A 17,698-nucleotide genomic window follows, 5' to 3' on the forward strand; every position below is an offset into this window, starting at 1 on the left:
TATAGCGCTCTTTCTCCAACAGGACTCAAGGCGCTTTACAGACATCAAAAACAATGCACATGATACAGAGGATTTGAGTAATACAACAATTGACAAGCAACAGACATAAAAGAAAACCTTAAGCCCACAGAAAGCATAACGCAGGATTGGTGCAGGCATTTTGGGTAATAACTTCCAAGGGTTGTGTATTCCACCCTCACAAGGTACCAGGTGCAGCAGCCATCTTAGGCGCTCGGCGTAGGATTACCCAGGGTGGGATAGTCCACCCCTAGAAGTGATGACACAAAATGGGGGTGATTTCAGAGTCCTACAGTTCAGAGTAGGGTTCCATCAAAACCATCAGGCCTATGTATTTTTCATCCCATCCACAAGTGTACCATATGGGGCAGCCATGTTGGGCGCACTTTGGAGGTTACACTGTGGGAGGTGAGCCATACAAGGGCCAAGGTCATATATGGGAAAACTGATGCTTATGTAGTAGTATGATGTACCCTGCATGTAGGGCACAATGGAAAGGTGTGCAATCAGTGGAGGTAAACATTACAGGAAAAACACATGGTGGGGTGGAAGCGAGCAATGGAGGGAAAAAAAAATAGCAGGTAACTAGTGGCAGAGTAGGATTGGGCTAACATTTTGATCAGATCTTAGTACGGGTGGGTAGGAGAATGTGGGGGGCATACTCAATACTCAGAAGCAATGGGGATGTCCCTGCTGAACCTGGTCCTGTGCCCAACAGTTCCCTGTTCATCTTGGGGGTTAGGCCCGGGGGCAGGCTTGATGTTCTCAGCCAGAGAGGTGCTAAGCCTTGTCTTGGTGTTCTCATGTTTGATGCGAGGAGAGGCCACATAAAGTTCCAGCGTTTTGTGGTTGTGATGCAGTCCTTCTGTTATCTTGTTAGTTTGTTTGCCTTCTGTTTTCCTTCGGTTTAACACAGGTATAACACTGCTGTTTTGTGCTGCCACTTTATAACTAGCCACTTCATAAAATAGCCACTGCAGCGTCCTAATAGGCCTGGCGTCCTATGCTTTACTGACTAAATAGGTCTACAAACATATGTCCTGATTACAACCCCCTCCCCCACACAACAACCCTCCCGCCAATAGGTGTTAATCAGCTAACAAATGTGAGGTTTGAAAACTCCAGTCAATCACTATAAGTTTTTGCACACTACAGATATTAAACCACTTAAAACAATTTTATAAACATACAATGTAATGTGCAATGTTCTGCAAATAATTACCAGCAAGATTTTTACTAAGAGAGTAGCAATGTTCTGCAAATAATTACCAGCAAGATTTTTACTAAGAGAGTAGCAATGTTCTGCAAATAATTACCAGCAAGATTTTTACTAAGAGAGTAGCAATGTTCTGCAAATAATTACCAGCAAGATTTTTACTAAGAGAGTAGCAATGTTCTGCAAATAATTACCAGCAAGATTTTTACTAAGAGAGTAGCAATGTTCTGCAAATAATTACCAGCAAGATTTTTACTAAGAGAGTAGCAATGTTCTGCAAATAATTACCAGCAAGATTTTTACTAAGAGAGTAGCAATGTTCTGCAAATAATTACCAGCAAGATTTTTACTAAGAGAGTAGCAATGTTCTGCAAATAATTACCAGCAAGATTTTTACTAAGAGAGTAGCAATGTTCTGCAAATAATTACCAGCAAGATTTTTAGTAAGAGAGTAGCAATATTCTGCAAATAATTACCAGCAAGAGCTTGCGCCTTCCACCATTTGCACGCCCCCTGCAAGTGCTGGAAGAAGTACCCGCAGTCCAGTTCCTGATAGTCAAATTGAAGATGTCACTGTTGAAGTACACCAGGATGAGGATATGGGTGTTGCTGGCGCTGGGGAGGAAATTGACAAGGAGGATTCTGATGGTGAGGTGGTTTGTTTAAGTCAGGCACCCGGGGAGACACCTGTTGTCCGTGGGACGAATATGGCTATTGACATGCCTGGTCAAAATACAAAAAAAATCAGCTCTTCGGTGTGGAATTATTTCAACACAAATGCGGACAACAGGTGTCAAGCCGTGTGTTGCCTTTGTCAAGCTATAATAAGTAGGGGTAAGGACGTTAACCACCTCGGAACATCCTCCCTTATACGTCACCTGCAGCGCATTCATCATAAGTCAGTGACAAGTTCAAAAACTTTGGATGACAGCGGAAGCAGTCCAAGTCCAAGGTGATAAAGATACCTTTGTGTATTGAAACGCGTTGGTGAGGAGGGGCACTGCAAATGGAGGATCACTACCCAGGACGAAGGACTGTTTCCAGGGATGCCTGAGGTTTCTTCAGTAATCCTGTGATAAAGTCTACTTTTTATAGGGTAGACCATTCCATCTGGTAGGAGTCCTGTATTTGCAGTTTTAACAACTTGGCCAATTTTAAGCTGTTTTTGTCTACTTGCTGTAACGATTTCTAGAGTTCTCTGTGTGTGCGTGCTTGGAAAGATGTCAGCTGAAGCCAGGTGAAAATTAAGTAAAGTTTATTGTGGAAAAAGTGGTGGTAAAAATAAATATAAACTGGATGCTTGATTACATGGAACAAAACACGATAAATGGAATATTTCAGGTTAAACATAGATGCAAAATAAACATGAAGAAATCCGGGTTTAAATCAAGCAGGGGAAAAATAACATACCAAAAATGAAGTGATCAGGCAGGAATGGAAACAAACTGCAAATAATAGTCCAGAAATGTAGATGTTGAACTGGCAGGGTAAGAAGTCCAGAAGCAAGGCACATGCGTTTTAGCAAACTGCAGGGAAGTCTCCAAGAAGCAAATAAGGCAGAATCTGGACAGGGTTACTGGAGAGAGCCCAGTCTCACTCCATACGGAACCGCAATGATCTGCAACTAAGTGCCTGTGAGCTGGAGTTAAATAGCAGCAGGGTGTTGGGCTCCAGGTGCACACAATCAGGTAATTACCCTGCAGAGGCAGTGTGCAACTGCCATTCAGACCTGAGGCAACAAGTGAGACCCCTAGAGGCAGGAATGAGGTAATGCAAGGCAAAACAAAACACAAATATTCCTAACATTATCCCCCCCTTAAACAGGCGGATTCCAGACGCCTCAAAGTTCACCTTCTCTTCTTTTTTCCTTTTTTCTTTCTGGGTTGCCTAACCCTATTTGAAGGTGTCACAAAGACACTATTAGGCAATACAGGTCCATCAAAAACGAGTCTCGGATCATCCAGAAGCTCACTCTCAGAGTCGGAGCCACCACCCAGCGGTAGAACTGACCTCTTATTTTCCTGGATGGAATCAAGAGCGGATGGTAAACTTGTAGATGTTAAACTTGCCAAGCAATCTGCGTGAACACCTAGAGATACCTGCCCACATCTGAAAAACTGAGGGTGCTCCCCAGACTGCAAAGGCAGGTTCTCAGAGGGGCACACCTTAGTAGATTCATCTAGGAGCGTGAGGACAGTTGGTGGACTGAATCTTTCGGTCACAGCCTTGAGGAAACCGGGCAAATCTTGTAACACTGGATCTCCCTTATCTATAAGACCATTTACCCACTTCAAGGCCCTCCCTCTGAATCTCATACATACGTTAGCAATGATATCAATAGGGGACAAGTCATCAAAACTCAGATAATATCTGAAGAGAGCTAAACAGTGAGAGATATTTCCATAAAAGTAAGGCAGATCCTCGGGCAAATCTTGGATCTCGGGCATGGCAGGCACCTCTATCTGGTGTTGGACAGGCGGAACCCCCTCCTGGAGCTGGACAGGCAGAACCCCCTCCTGGGGCTGGGCAGGCGGAACCCCCTCCTGGGGCTGGGCAGGCGGAACCCCCTCCTGGGGCTGGGCAGGCGGAACCCCCTCCTGGGGCTGGGCAGGCGGAACCCCCTCCTGGGGCTGGGCAGGCGGAACCCCCTCCTGGGGCTGGGCAGGCGGAACCCCCTCCTGGGGCTGGACAGGCGGAACCCCCTCCTGGGGCTGGACAGGCGGAACCCCCTCCTGGGGCTGGACAGGCAGAACCCCCTCCTGGGGCTGGACAGGCAGAACCCCCTCCTGGGGCTGGACAGGCAGAACCCCCTCCTGGGGCTGGACAGGCAGAGCCCCCTCCTGGGGCTGGACAGGCCTTGGCCGGACCTCTGGCAAGGTGGACACCTCTCGGACCTCTGGCAAGGCGGGCACCTCTCGGACCTCTGGCAAGGCGTGGACCTCTGGCAAGGCGGGCACCTCTCGGACCTCTGGCAAGGCGGGCACCTCTCGGACCTCTGGCAAGGCGGGCACCTCTCGGACCTCTGGCAAGGCGGGCACCTCTCGGACCTCTGGCAAGGCGGGCACCTCTCGGACCTCTGGCAAGGCGGGCACCTCTCGGACCTCATGCCGTGAGGCAAGGGCAACGTGGACCTCATGCCGTGAGGCAAGGGCAACGGGGACCTCATGCCGTGAGGCAAGGGCAACGGGGACCTCATGCCGTGAGGCAAGGGCAACGGGGACCTCATGCCGTGAGGCAAGGGCAACGGGGACCTCATGCCGTGAGGCAAGGGCAACGGGGACCTCATGCCGTGAGGCAAGGGCAACGGGGACCTCATGCCGTGAGGCAAGGGCAACGGGGACCTCATGCCGTGAGGCAAGGGCAACGGGGACCTCATGCCGTGAGGCAAGGGCAACTGGGACCTCATGCCGTGAGGCAAGGGCAGCAGGGACCTCATGCCGTGAGGCAAGGGCAGCAGGGACCTCATGCCGTGAGGCAAGGGCAGCAGGGACCTCATGCCGTGAGGCAAGGGCAGCAGGGACCTCATGCCGTGAGGCAAGGGCAGCAGGGACCTCATGCCATGAGGCAAGGGCAGCAGGGACCTCATGCCCGAAGGCAAGGGCAGCAGGGACCTCATGCCCGAAGGCAAGGGCAGCAGGGACCTCATGCCCAAAGGCAAGGGCAGCAGGGACCTCATGCCCAAAGGCAAGGGCAGCAGGGACCTCATGCCCAAAGGCAAGGGCAGCAGGGACCTCATGCCCGAAGGCAAGGGCAGCAGGGACCGACACCCCTCCTGGGGTCGCAGGACCGGACACCCCTCCTGGGGTCGCAGGGCCGGACACCCCTCCTGGGGTCGCAGGGCCGGACACCCCTCCTGGGGTCGCAGGGCCGGACACCCCTCCTGGGGTCGCAGGGCCGGACACCCCTCCTGGGGTCGCAGGGCCGGACACCCCTCCTGGGGTCGCAGGGCCGGACACCCCTCCTGGGGTCGCAGGGCCGGACACCCCTCCTGGGGTCGCAGGGCCGGACACCCCTCCTGGAGTCGCTGGGCCGGACACCCCTCCTGGGGTCGCAGGGCCGGACACCCCTCCTGGGGTCGCAGGGCCGGACACCCCTCCTGGGGTCGCAGGGCCGGACACCCCTCCTGGGGTCGCAGGGCCGGACACCCCTCCTGGAGTCGCTGGGCCGGACACCCCTCCTGGAGTCGCTGGGCCGGACACCCCTCCTGGAGTCGCTGGGCCTGACACCCCTCCTGGAGTCGCTGGGCCGGACACCCCTCCTGGGGTCGCTTGGCCGGACACCCCTCCTGGGGTCGCTTGGCCGGACACCCCTCCTGGGGTCGCTTGGCCGGACACCCCTCCTGGGGTCGCTTGGCCGGACACCCCTCCTGGGGTCGCTTGGCCGGACACCCCTCCTTTCGAAATTTGAGCACCACAGTGGCATAACTGAGCAGAATTTGGCACTATGGCAGAATGAGGAAAGCTCTTTTTATGTTTGCGAGCAGGACATAACTGAATAAAATGTCCCGACCTGCCGCAATAAAAACAGAGCTTCTTATCCCTTCTATGTCTCCTTTCTTCCTCAGAGAGACTGGGTCGTGGAAAACTCCAAAACTTGCCTTTGCTTACGCTAGAAAAACAGCAGCCAGAATTGAGAGTACCAGACTGATCTTTTACCCTTTTTTCCTGCGTCTCCTTAAAGGGAGCAGGTAACCTTACTGAATCTTCAGGCAGAGCAGACAGTATCTCTGAAGATAGGATTTGAATACCCTCCAGTTTCTCTCTGAAATCCACCAGCAATGCAGAACTCAAAAACGGCAAAAACTTGAGAGGCAGGGAACCTTTCTGAAGTGAAGCCATTTTATGAGATTCAGCTGAATCAAAACAAAACTCCTGCACACGTTTATTTTGGCAGATCATTCTGTAACGATTTCTAGAGTTCTCTGTGTGTGCGTGCTTGGAAAGATGTCAGCTGAAGCCAGGTGAAAATTAAGTAAAGTTTATTGTGGAAAAAGTGGTGGTAAAAATAAATATAAACTGGATGCTTGATTACATGGAACAAAACACGATAAATGGAATATTTCAGGTTAAACATAGATGCAAAATAAACATGAAGAAATCCGGGTTTAAATCAAGCAGGGGAAAAATAACATACCAAAAATGAAGTGATCAGGCAGGAATGGAAACAAACTGCAAATAATAGTCCAGAAATGTAGATGTTGAACTGGCAGGGTAAGAAGTCCAGAAGCAAGGCACATGCGTTTTAGCAAACTGCAGGGAAGTCTCCAAGAAGCAAATAAGGCAGAATCTGGACAGGGTTACTGGAGAGAGCCCAGTCTCACTCCATACGGAAACGCAATGATCTGCAACTAAGTGCCTGTGAGCTGGAGTTAAATAGCAGCAGGGTGTTGGGCTCCAGGTGCACACAATCAGGTAATTACCCTGCAGAGGCAGTGTGCAACTGCCATTCAGACCTGAGGCAACAAGTGAGACCCCTAGAGGCAGGAATGAGGTAATGCAAGGCAAAACAAAACACAAATATTCCTAACACTTGCTGTTAGTAGACCACCTATAAGGGTGGGAGGCTAATTTTTATCTCTGTCTATGAAAATAAATGTTATGGTTTTACACTATGGTGGTGATTTTCTATTTTCACATGTGAAATCCGGAGGAGTTACTGTTGGAAGGTTCTGAAGGAGGGCCTATTGAGAGGAGGAACCCTGTGGGATCATTCTGAGTCTCAGATGCTTTTTTGTCTATCACTAACCTGATAGACAAATTTAAGGGTACGAGTTTCCTCATAAAGACTTATAAGAAATGTCATAAAGATATAACACTATATTGCATTTTTGTTTTCTTTTGAGGTTATACAAATCCTCTGAAAGACCATTGAAAGATTCATCAAATTAATAAGTATTCTCTGTGTGCGCTATTCTATGTGGAGGTTCTCTATCTTTACAAGTCTGCAGAGGTTCAAAGACCTGCTGGTGAGAAAATTGTCAAGTCAAGCGGAAAGTGACCCGTCAACATCTCCTCCTTCACATTCTCCCGCAACTGGGGGTGCGAGGAAAAGGCTAAGGATTCCGAGTACCCCCGCTGGCGGTGATGCAGGGCAGTCTGGAGCGAGTGCTGACATCTGGTCCGGACTTAAGGACCTGCCAACGATTACTGACATGTCGTCTACTGTCACTGCATACGATTCTCTCACCATTGAAAGAATGGTGGAGGATTATATGAGTGACCGCATCCAAGTAGGCACGTCAGACAGTCCGTACGTATACTGGCAGGAAAAAGAGGCAATTTGGAGGCCCTTGCACAAACTGGCTTTATTCTACCTAAGTTGCCCTCCCTCCAGTGTGTACTCCGAAAGAGTGTTTAGTGCAGCCGCTCACCTTGTCAGCAATCGGCGTACGAGGTTACTTCCAGAAAATGTGGAGAAGATGATGTTCATCAAAATGAATTATAATCAATTCCTCCGTGGAGACATTCACCAGCAGCAATTGCCTCCAGAAAGTACACAGGGATCTGAGATGGTGGATTCCAGTGGGGACGAATTAATAATCTGTGAGGAGAGGGATGTACACAGTGAAAGGGGTGAAAGGGGTGAGGAATCGGACGATGATGATGAGGTGGACATCTTGCCTCTGCAGAGCCAGTTTGTGCAAGGAGAGATTGATTGCTTCTTTTTTGGTGGGGGCCCAAACCAACCAGTCATTTCAGTCACAGTCGTGTGGCAGACCCTGTCGCTGAAATGATGGGTTCGTTAAAGTGTGCATGTCCTGTTTATACAACATAAGGGTGGGTGGGAGGGCCCAAGGACAATTCCATCTTGCAACTTTTTTTTATTTCATTTTCCTTTGTGTGCTGTTTGGGGACAATTTTTTTGAAGTGCCATCCTGCCTGACACTGCAGTGCCACTCCTAGATGGGCCAGTTGTTTGTGTCGGCCACTTGTGTCGCTTAGCTTAGTCACACAGCGACCTTGGTGCGCCTCTTTTTTTCTTTGCATCATGTGCTGTTTGGGGACTATTTTTTTGAAGTGCCATCCTGTCTGACACTGCAGTGCCACTCCTAGATGGGCCAGGTGTTTGTGTCGGCCACTTGGGTCGCTTAGCTTAGCCATCCAGCGACCTCGGTGCAAATTTTAGGACTAAAAATAATATTGTGAGGTGTGAGGTGTTCAGAATAGACTGAAAATGAGTGTAAATTATGGTTATTGAGGTTAATAATACTATTGGATCAAAATGACCCCCAAATTCTATGATTTAAGCTGTTTTTGAGGTTTTTTTGTAAAAAAACACCCGAATCCAAAACACACCCGAATCCGACAAAAAAATTTCAAGGAGGTTTTGCCAAAACGCGTCCGAATCCAAAACACGACCGCGGAACCGAATCTAAAACCAAAACACAAAACCCGAAAAATATCCGGTGCACATCACTAGTACTAAGTCTTTGTGCTCTTATTGAATTAATATGCCAGCCAATATGGTTAGTAGAAGAGCTACAGAACTGTACTGCAGGTTGTTGTTTGGATAACAATCACCGGGACAGACTAAAGTGAGGTGGGACACATAAAAACCAGAGCCTTTCCTGTCATACTAATGTTTAAACCAGAGGTTTGACTATATAAAGTATATGACAAATACAATTTATTTATATATATATATATATATATATATATATATCATTCTAATGATTTTTATAGTCAAATCTCTGGAGTAAAAAAAAGTCTATGACAGGTGAGGCAGTGCCTCATCTTCTTATATTTTCAGCACATCTCTGATCAACTGCTGCACCTGTGTATAATGCCCACATGAACCCTTTGGCTCATAAATTGTGTGTAAATCTGGCTCTGGTACTAGCTAGTGCCTCCTAAGCCATTTACCTCACCACACGTCCCCGATAATAACCAAGACTCATCTAGTGCTGCTCCATCGCAGGCATACATCCGGCGCCTTGCTCCGCTATGGGAGTGCACAGAGATGGTCCCATTAAAGTGAATGGGGCATGTGCGCGTCTGGGACGCGCGTGCGCCCCCAAACGCGCTGATGGGTGCGCCTAGGCGGGCGCACCCAGGCACAGACAGAACCACGATTAGCGTGGCTCCATCTGTATAAGAGCTTAGCTCTTAAATTACAACTGGTCATGGCAGAAATAGGGAATTATTTGCAACTAATATAATGAAAATTTTTATATTTTTTAGGCATACCATGTCTGTTTTTTCTTGACTAATGCTTTTGCCATGGGCAAGTCACTCTTCTTTTTTTTCATCAATAGTATTTATTGAATTAAAGGTAACAAATAAATAGGGATACAGAAAAAGAAATATGAACAACATGCGGGGTATAAACAAATATCCTATTATAGCAAGGATCGCACAACATGTACCGCTCAAATATTAAAGAGTGATTAGCACATCAAGTCACAATAAATATGAGAGCACGAGAAGAACCATGAAAAATACATTATAGAGTCTCAAAGTAATCTACGATCTTTAACTTGTAAAAGAAGAAGAGACATATCAAGGACAACAAGTAGTTAAGAAAAAAAGGGATAAGAGAAGAAAAAGAAAAGAAAGAGAAAAGAAGGATATGGAGGGAGAGAGAGAGAGAGAGAGAGAGAGAGAGAGATGCATGCCACAGACAAAACAAAACGTCACGAAGTCAGAACAATAGGTGCGCTATATATAGGGGCGATGAGGCCGAAGAAGAGTATGTACAGTCAGCCGATTCATAGAGATAGTGCTTATGAATTTTATTAACAATCATAGCGAGGCTAGAATCGATGATGATTTCCAAAGTTGAGCTATGGCTGCTTTTGTGGCTATTAAAATATGGCCCATTAAATATGCGTCGCCTTCAGAAAATAAACTGGAATGATAATGAAATAGGGCAATTACAGGATCAATAGGGGCATCTACTCCTAGCACCTCTTTAATAAGCCCAAACACATTGGCCCATAAGGACTGTAGCATTGGGCAGGTCCAGAAAATGTGATAAAGGGTACCTACACATCTGCATCGTCTCCAACACTATTTTGAGGCAGAAGGCTAAATTCAATGTTGTCTTTCCGGAGTAAAATAAACTCTGTGACACAATTTATAATACATTTCAGAATGGTTCGCACATTTAGATATTTTGAAACATAAACGAGAAATCCTGTCCCAATCATCTACCATAAGGGATCTAGCAAGGTCGAGTTCCCATTTTGTCTGGAATGGCAATTTCCCTTTTTTGGTACTCATGAGCAGGTACAGTATATGTACCATCAAGAGATTCCACCTCTACTCTGTGATGTTTGCCAACGGGAACAGATCGGTTTCAAAGTAGTTGAGGAATCAGTGGTGAACAAAGGTTGACAACTCAACCAATGTCGGCTTTGCAAATATTTATAAAAGTCATGTTTCGGGACATCATATGATAACTGTAGGCTATGGAAAGAAACCAAACCTTTTGACTCAAAAATCTTCTTAAGGTATACTAAACCTCTGGCAGCCAAGAGTCAAGACACAGGTTAGGAATATGACAAGCAATGCTAGTTAATGACAATTTCCGGCGCGGGCAAAGAGAGCCACTCACACAAAGAGACAAATTTATACCATGTCTGCAGGGTCACTCGTACCGCTTTGCCCGGGCCAGAATGTATCAAGGGAGCTTCCTCTGGTACAATTGAAAAAGAGAGACAAGACAAAAAACCCTTGTTTGGGAGCACTCGTTTGTAACAATTTATGTGATGTAAATGGAGTAAATGATGAGAAAAATAAAACTTAACCTTTAATTGTTTCTTGAATAAAAGGAAAAAAGTTATAAGACAATTTGAGGACTCGTGTCTAGTATTCAGAAAAAAGAAACTTGTTTGACCTTTTTAGCAAATGAGGTACAAGTTGCTAGGAGAAGGTGAAAATGTCAGAAGTGATATATTGAATGAATATCTATCAGTGTGTTCTGATGAAATAAAATAAATGTATCCAGAACAGTCACTGTACATGCCTCAAAATGAAGGTTTCAAAAATAGAAGCGTGATATGGTAGCAAGGTTGAGTCAACTGGAGTTGTTCTTATGAGAGGGATAGATGAAGAAGAGGGGGCCCACTGCACCTGGTATTCTCAGGGGGTTTCCCATCCTGATACTGACCAGGCCATACCTGCTTAGCTTCCGAGATCGGACAAGATCGGGCGCATTCAGGGTAGTATGGCCGTGGGCCTGTGGTAAGGGATGTGGAGAAAGAGATAGAGAGAACTCCTATTGTCTGTACTGTATATAGATCAACCATATGTGGTCCGGGAGTGTTTTTCCAGAAACAGACATAGAGGTATAGTCAGCTTTGGAGAATTAAAAAAGGGGGGCCCACCGCACCTGGTATTCTCAGGAGGTTTTCCTTCCTAGTACTGACCAGGCCACGCCTGCTTAGCTTCCGAGATTGGACAAGATCGGGCGTATTCAGGGTAGTATGGCCGTGGGCCGGTATAAGGAAAATATTGAGTGGAAAGGGAGAGTGCACTGCTTTGTGTACTTCACACTCAACCACGACCACTGATGGTCTCAAAATAATATTTCCAGACAATATCAAGGTGATTTGGAGTGTCTGGAATTGATAGAAATATATTGTGGTGGGTGGAGTTTAGAAGGATAATGTGAGGTGTGTATGTGTATATATCATAATAATTAGTCTAAGGAAAGATGGTAATGATAATGGTAGTGATAACTTGTAAATAAAGAATGTACCAAATGGTAGAGCAGAGCTGGAAAATGACTCAAATTAAATGACAATTCACACAATATTTGCTGGACCCTTGGGGGAAAAAACAAACAAACAGATAAATGGTCATATATTAGAAAGGAGCCCACGGCTGGCTCCCAAATGGTACTTTTAGCCTTATGTTATGAATAGAAAAGGTCAAATACCAAGTAGCATATGTTCAGCAGTCAAAGTCGGAGTTGCTGCTGCGGAGCTCAAAGCTGGCTCACATATGGTACTGTTAATCCCATATTCTGAATGGGAACAATTAGTACCAAGTGTCAGTTGATTAATGATAAATACCAGAAAGTAAAGAAAATGCTACCTTGAATATACATGCACGTTAAAATCACAGAAAAATGTCCTAATAAATGCACTTGTGTGTATAAATCACAGTTGGATATCTGTATCTAATAAATGAACCTTAGAGGCATGAGCGGGTGTTAGGACTTGGGTAAACTGTCAACTCTTTACAAACTTATGGTGAGTATAAACATGAATTTAAACCCTGGTGGTCTAGTGAGATTACCCCCAGTATAAGTGGCAGTAAAGAGAAAACACACAGCAGCGCCAAAAAACGATACAGTATATAATCAGTGTTAGGCAGGGGATAAATTCCCGTAATGTACTGAAATGTAGTGGTGCGCTTGAGACCCTGGTGGTCTGGTGTTAGTTACCCCGGCCGCACTGTATGCGGCGGATGCTGGGTTGATTTCCCCGTTCGAAGTCCCGCTGTAGTGACGAGCGCGGCCGCCCGCTTCCGGACTGGGCGTTGCCGCGATGACGTCACTGTTGACGTATCTCGACGTACGTTTCACCTGGTTGGCTTGGTCACGAGAGCCCCTCTCTGGTGCTCTCCTGTGGCCAGTACTTGAAGGTTAAAGTAACCAAAGAATTGATTTCTTTAGTTTTGACTGACTGAAAATTAGACCTATCAGATTACGGATGAGGTATCTCATGGAATCCATTTTGGACAAGGGAAAAGGGAAGGGAAAAGACGGGAAGTGATGAGGAATGGAAAGGAGGAAAGTGAACGTGGTGGTGCTGACTGAAAGTGAGAGAGTGGAAATAATGAGTGTATTAAGGAATGAAATTTGGGAAAGATAAGAGGTGAATATGCAGTAGGGGTGTGAAATTGTGAAGAAGGATGTGTAGAGAGGATGAAATAAATATGAATGTGATTCAATAATGGGAATCAAATGAAAATAATAATAATGATAATACTACAAATAAAAATAAGTAAATGAATAAAATAAAATAGATATAAATATAACATGAAAAGTGAAAATAAATATAAATGAAAAAATAAAATAATTGGAAAAATTAATATGGAAAAATAATAATAATTGAAAATAAATAATAAATAATAAATAATGAATAATAAATAAAAATAAAAATAAAAATAAAAATAGAAAAATTAAAATAAATGAATAAATGAATGTGTAAATATGTTAAATTATAATTGAAATATTGATGAAAGTAAAATAAAATGAAGTAAGAAAAAAATGAAAATGTATTAAAACAGAAGGAGAAGAATAAAAGGATGTGGAAATAAAATTAGAATAGTGGTGTTAATAATAATGGAAAAGTGTTGAGATAAAAGGGAGTGGGTGAGGAAGTACAGAACAAAGATGGAGGAGAGTTGCGCTGTGGGTGGGGGGGATATGGGGAAGAAAGCACGGGTGGCGTGTGGAGGGAGTGGAGGATGATAATGGACGTGAGTGTGTGGATGGAAGAGTATGTGAGTATTGTGTAAGGTGTAGTCTGCAAAGAGAGTGTTGGGTGTGAGTGGAAGTGACAGGGTCTGGCAGGTCATGGAAGCATTGTGACAAGTATGGGGAAAGGTTGGGGTTGTGGGCTGAGGAAAGGGTGAGAAAAAGGGTGCATGGGGTGCGGGATGGAAAGGGGAGGGAAAAGAAGGGGGGAATGAAGGAATAGATGGAGAAAGAAAATGAAGAAATGGGGGGAGAGAGAGGGAAAGAAAATGAACGGGTGATTAGGAATGGCGATGGGGGGTTGGGATGGAAAAAGAGGGAGGAGTAAGATAGTGAGGATGGGTAGCGAAAGGGCAAAGAGGGAGGGGAGGGAGGAAAAATGGAGAGGAAAAGGGAAGGAAGAGGGAAGAGAAAAGTGAGGAGGAAAGGAGAAAGAAAAGGGGAAGGGGAGGTGGGAAGTGAGGATAGGGTGAAAGTGTGGGGGAGGGACAATGATGGAATGGGGAGGGAGCAGGATGGATAAATGTTAGAATTATGTGGGCAGGAAGATGCTGTAATTGATGTATTCATTTAGACCTTTGGGCATTAGTGTGTCCAGCTTGAAGATCCATTCGGATTCCTTTTTCTGGAGTGCCATGTGATAATCTCCACCTCTCAATCCCATTTTTACATGTTCCAGACCTGAGAAATGAAGATCTTCTGTTCGACTGTCATGGAAACGTAAGAAATGTCTGGCGACTGTGGTGAGCTTCTTGAATTGGGCTAAGTCTGATTTGGCATTTCTCACCGTACTGATATGTTCAAGTGCCCTGACTTTGAACATGACAATGCTTCCATGACCTGCCAGACCCTGTCACTTCCACTCACACCCAACACTCTCTTTGCAGACTACACCTTACACAATACTCACATACTCTTCCATCCACACACTCACGTCCATTATCATCCTCCACTCCCTCCACACGCCACCCGTGCTTTCTTCCCCATATCCCCCCCACCCACAGCGCAACTCTCCTCCATCTTTGTTCTGTACTTCCTCACCCACTCCCTTTTATCTCAACACTTTTCCATTATTACTAACACCACTATTCTAATTTTATTTCCACATCCTTTTATTCTTCTCCTTCTGTTTTCATACATTTTCATTTTTTTCTTACTTCATTTTATTTTACTTTCATCAATATTTCAATTATAATTTAACATATTTACACATTCATTTATTCATTTATTTTAATTTTTCTATTTTTATTTTTATTTTTATTTTTATTTATTATTCATTATTTATTATTTATTATTTATTTTCAATTATTATTATTTTTCCATATTAATTTTTCCAATTATTTTATTTTTTCATTTATATTTATTTTCACTTTTCATGTTATATTTATATCTATTTTATTTTATTCATTTACTTATTTTTATTTGTAGTATTATCATTATTATTATTTTCATTTGATTCCCATTATTGAATCACATTCATATTTATTTCATCCTCTCTACACATCCTTCTTCACAATTTCACACCCCTACTGCATATTCACCTCTTATCTTTCCCAAATTTCATTCCTTAATACACTCATTATTTCCACTCTCTCACTTTCAGTCAGCACCACCACGTTCACTTTCCTCCTTTCCATTCCCCATCACTTCCCGTCTTTTCCCTTCCCTTTTCCCTTGTCCAAAATGGATTCCATGAGATACCTCATCCGTAATCTGATAGGTCTAATTTTCAGTCAGTCAAAACTAAAGAAATCAATTCATTGGTTACTTTAACCTTCAAGTACTGGCCACAGGAGAGCACCAGAGAGGGGCTCTCGTGACCAAGCCAACCAGGTGAAACGTACGTCGAGATACGTCAACAGTGACGTCATCGCGGCAACGCCCAGTCCGGAAGCGGGCGGCCGCGCTCGTCACTACAGCGGGACTTCGAACGGGGAAATCAACCCAGCATCCGCCGCATACAGTGCGGCCGGGGTAACTAACACCAGACCACCAGGGTCTCAAGCGCACCACTACATTTCAGTACATTACGGGAATTTATCCCCTGCCTAACACTGATTATATACTGTATCGTTTTTTGGCGCTGCTGTGTGTTTTCTCTTTACTGCCATTTATACTGGGGGTAATCTCACTAGACCACCAGGGTTTAAATTCATGTTTATACTCACCATAAGTTTGTAAAGAGTTGACAGTTTACCCAAGTCCTAACACCCGCTCATGCCTCTAAGGTTCATTTATTAGATACAGATATCCAACTGTGATTTATACACACAAGTGCATTTATTAGGACATTTTTCTGTGATTTTAACGTGCATGTATATTCAAGGTAGCATTTTCTTTACTTTCTGGTATTTATCATTAATCAACTGACACTTGGTACTAATTGTTCCCATTCAGAATATGGGATTAACAGTACCATATGTGAGCCAGCTTTGAGCTCCGCAGCAGCAACTCCGACTTTGACTGCTGAACATATGCTACTTGGTATTTGACCTTTTCTATTCATAACATAAGGCTAAAAGTACCATTTGGGAGCCAGCCGTGGGCTCCTTTCTAATATATGACCATTTATCTGTTTTTTTTTTTTTTTCCCCCCAAGGGTCCAGCAAATATTGTGTGATTTGTCATTTAATTTGAGTCATTTTCCAGCTCTGCTCTACCATTTGGTACATTCTTTATTTACAAGTTATCACTACCATTATCATTACCATCTTTCCTTAGACTAATTATTATGATATATACACATACACACCTCACATTATCCTTCTAAACTCCACCCACCACAATATATTTCTATCAATTCCAGACACTCCAAATCACCTTGATATTGTCTGGAAATATTATTTTGAGACCATCAGTGGTCGTGGTTGAGTGTGAAGTACACAAAGCAGTGCACTCTCCCTTTCCACTCAATATTTTCCTTATACCGGCCCACGGCCATACTACCCTGAATACGCCCGATCTTGTCCAATCTCGGAAGCTAAGCAGGCGTGGCCTGGTCAGTACTAGGAAGGAAAACCTCCTGAGAATACCAGGTGCGGTGGGCCCCCCTTTTTTAATTCTCCAAAGCTGACTATACCTCTATGTCTGTTTCTGGAAAAACACTCCCGGACCACATATGGTTGATCTATATACAGTACAGACAATAGGAGTACTCTCTATCTCTTTCTCCACATCCCTTACCACAGGCCCACGGCCATACTACCCTGAATGCGCCCGATCTTGTCCGATCTCGGAAGCTAAGCAGGTATGGCCTGGTCAGTATCAGGATGGGAAACCCCCTGAGAATACCAGGTGCAGTGGGCCCCCTCTTCTTCATCTATCCCTCTCATAAGAACAACTCCAGTTGACTCAACCTTGCTACCATATCACGCTTCTATTTTTGAAACCTTCATTTTGAGGCATGTACAGTGACTGTTCTGGATGCATTTATTTTATTTCATCAGAACACACTGATAGATATTCATTCAATATATCACTTCTGACATTTTCACCTTCTCCTAGCAACTTGTACCTCATTTGCTAAAAAGGTCAAACAAGTTTCTTTTTTCTGAATACTAGACACGAGTCCTCAAATTGTCTTATAACTTTTTTCCTTTTATTCAAGAAACAATTAAAGGTTAAGTTTTATTTTTCTCATCATTTACTCCATTTACATCACATAAATTGTTACAAACGAGTGCTCCCAAACAAGGGTTTTTTGTCTTGTCTCTCTTTTTCAATTGTACTCTAATCTACAAAATTCCTGGGAGCACCGCCAATCATTAGCAGTTTAAAACTATATTTTTTCCAACTGCATATATATTGGTTTTTCTATGTCATTTATATACTCTGTTTAGATTGTCAAGACTAGTGCGGTTCCAAATGAAATTTTGTACATAGCTTCCTCTGGTAACCATAACAATTCTGACAGAGGGATGGGTTCCATGACTGAAAGTTCTATCAATACCCAGGGTTTAGGATTGTCTAATGTGAACCAGTCAGTGAGCTGGCTTAGTAAGCAGGCACTATGGTAGGTTTCAAAGTCAGGGAAGG

General features: G+C 44.5%; 4 pseudogenes; 2 read left to right on the top strand and 2 right to left on the bottom strand.

Moving 5' to 3' along the window:
- Window positions 1–11,295: 11,295 nt before the first annotated feature.
- On the bottom strand, window positions 11,296–11,413 carry LOC134895362 (5S ribosomal RNA; annotated as a pseudogene).
- Window positions 11,414–11,554: 141 nt separating this feature from the next.
- On the bottom strand, window positions 11,555–11,672 carry LOC134897388 (5S ribosomal RNA; annotated as a pseudogene).
- Window positions 11,673–16,592: 4,920 nt separating this feature from the next.
- LOC134897389 (5S ribosomal RNA) lies at window positions 16,593–16,710 on the top strand (annotated as a pseudogene).
- Window positions 16,711–16,851: 141 nt separating this feature from the next.
- On the top strand, window positions 16,852–16,969 carry LOC134895364 (5S ribosomal RNA; annotated as a pseudogene).
- The last annotated feature ends 729 nt before the right edge of the window (window positions 16,970–17,698 follow it).

Source organism: Pseudophryne corroboree, chromosome 3, assembly GCF_028390025.1.
Source record: "Pseudophryne corroboree isolate aPseCor3 chromosome 3, aPseCor3.hap2, whole genome shotgun sequence".
NCBI classification, from domain to species: Eukaryota; Metazoa; Chordata; class Amphibia; order Anura; family Myobatrachidae; genus Pseudophryne; species Pseudophryne corroboree.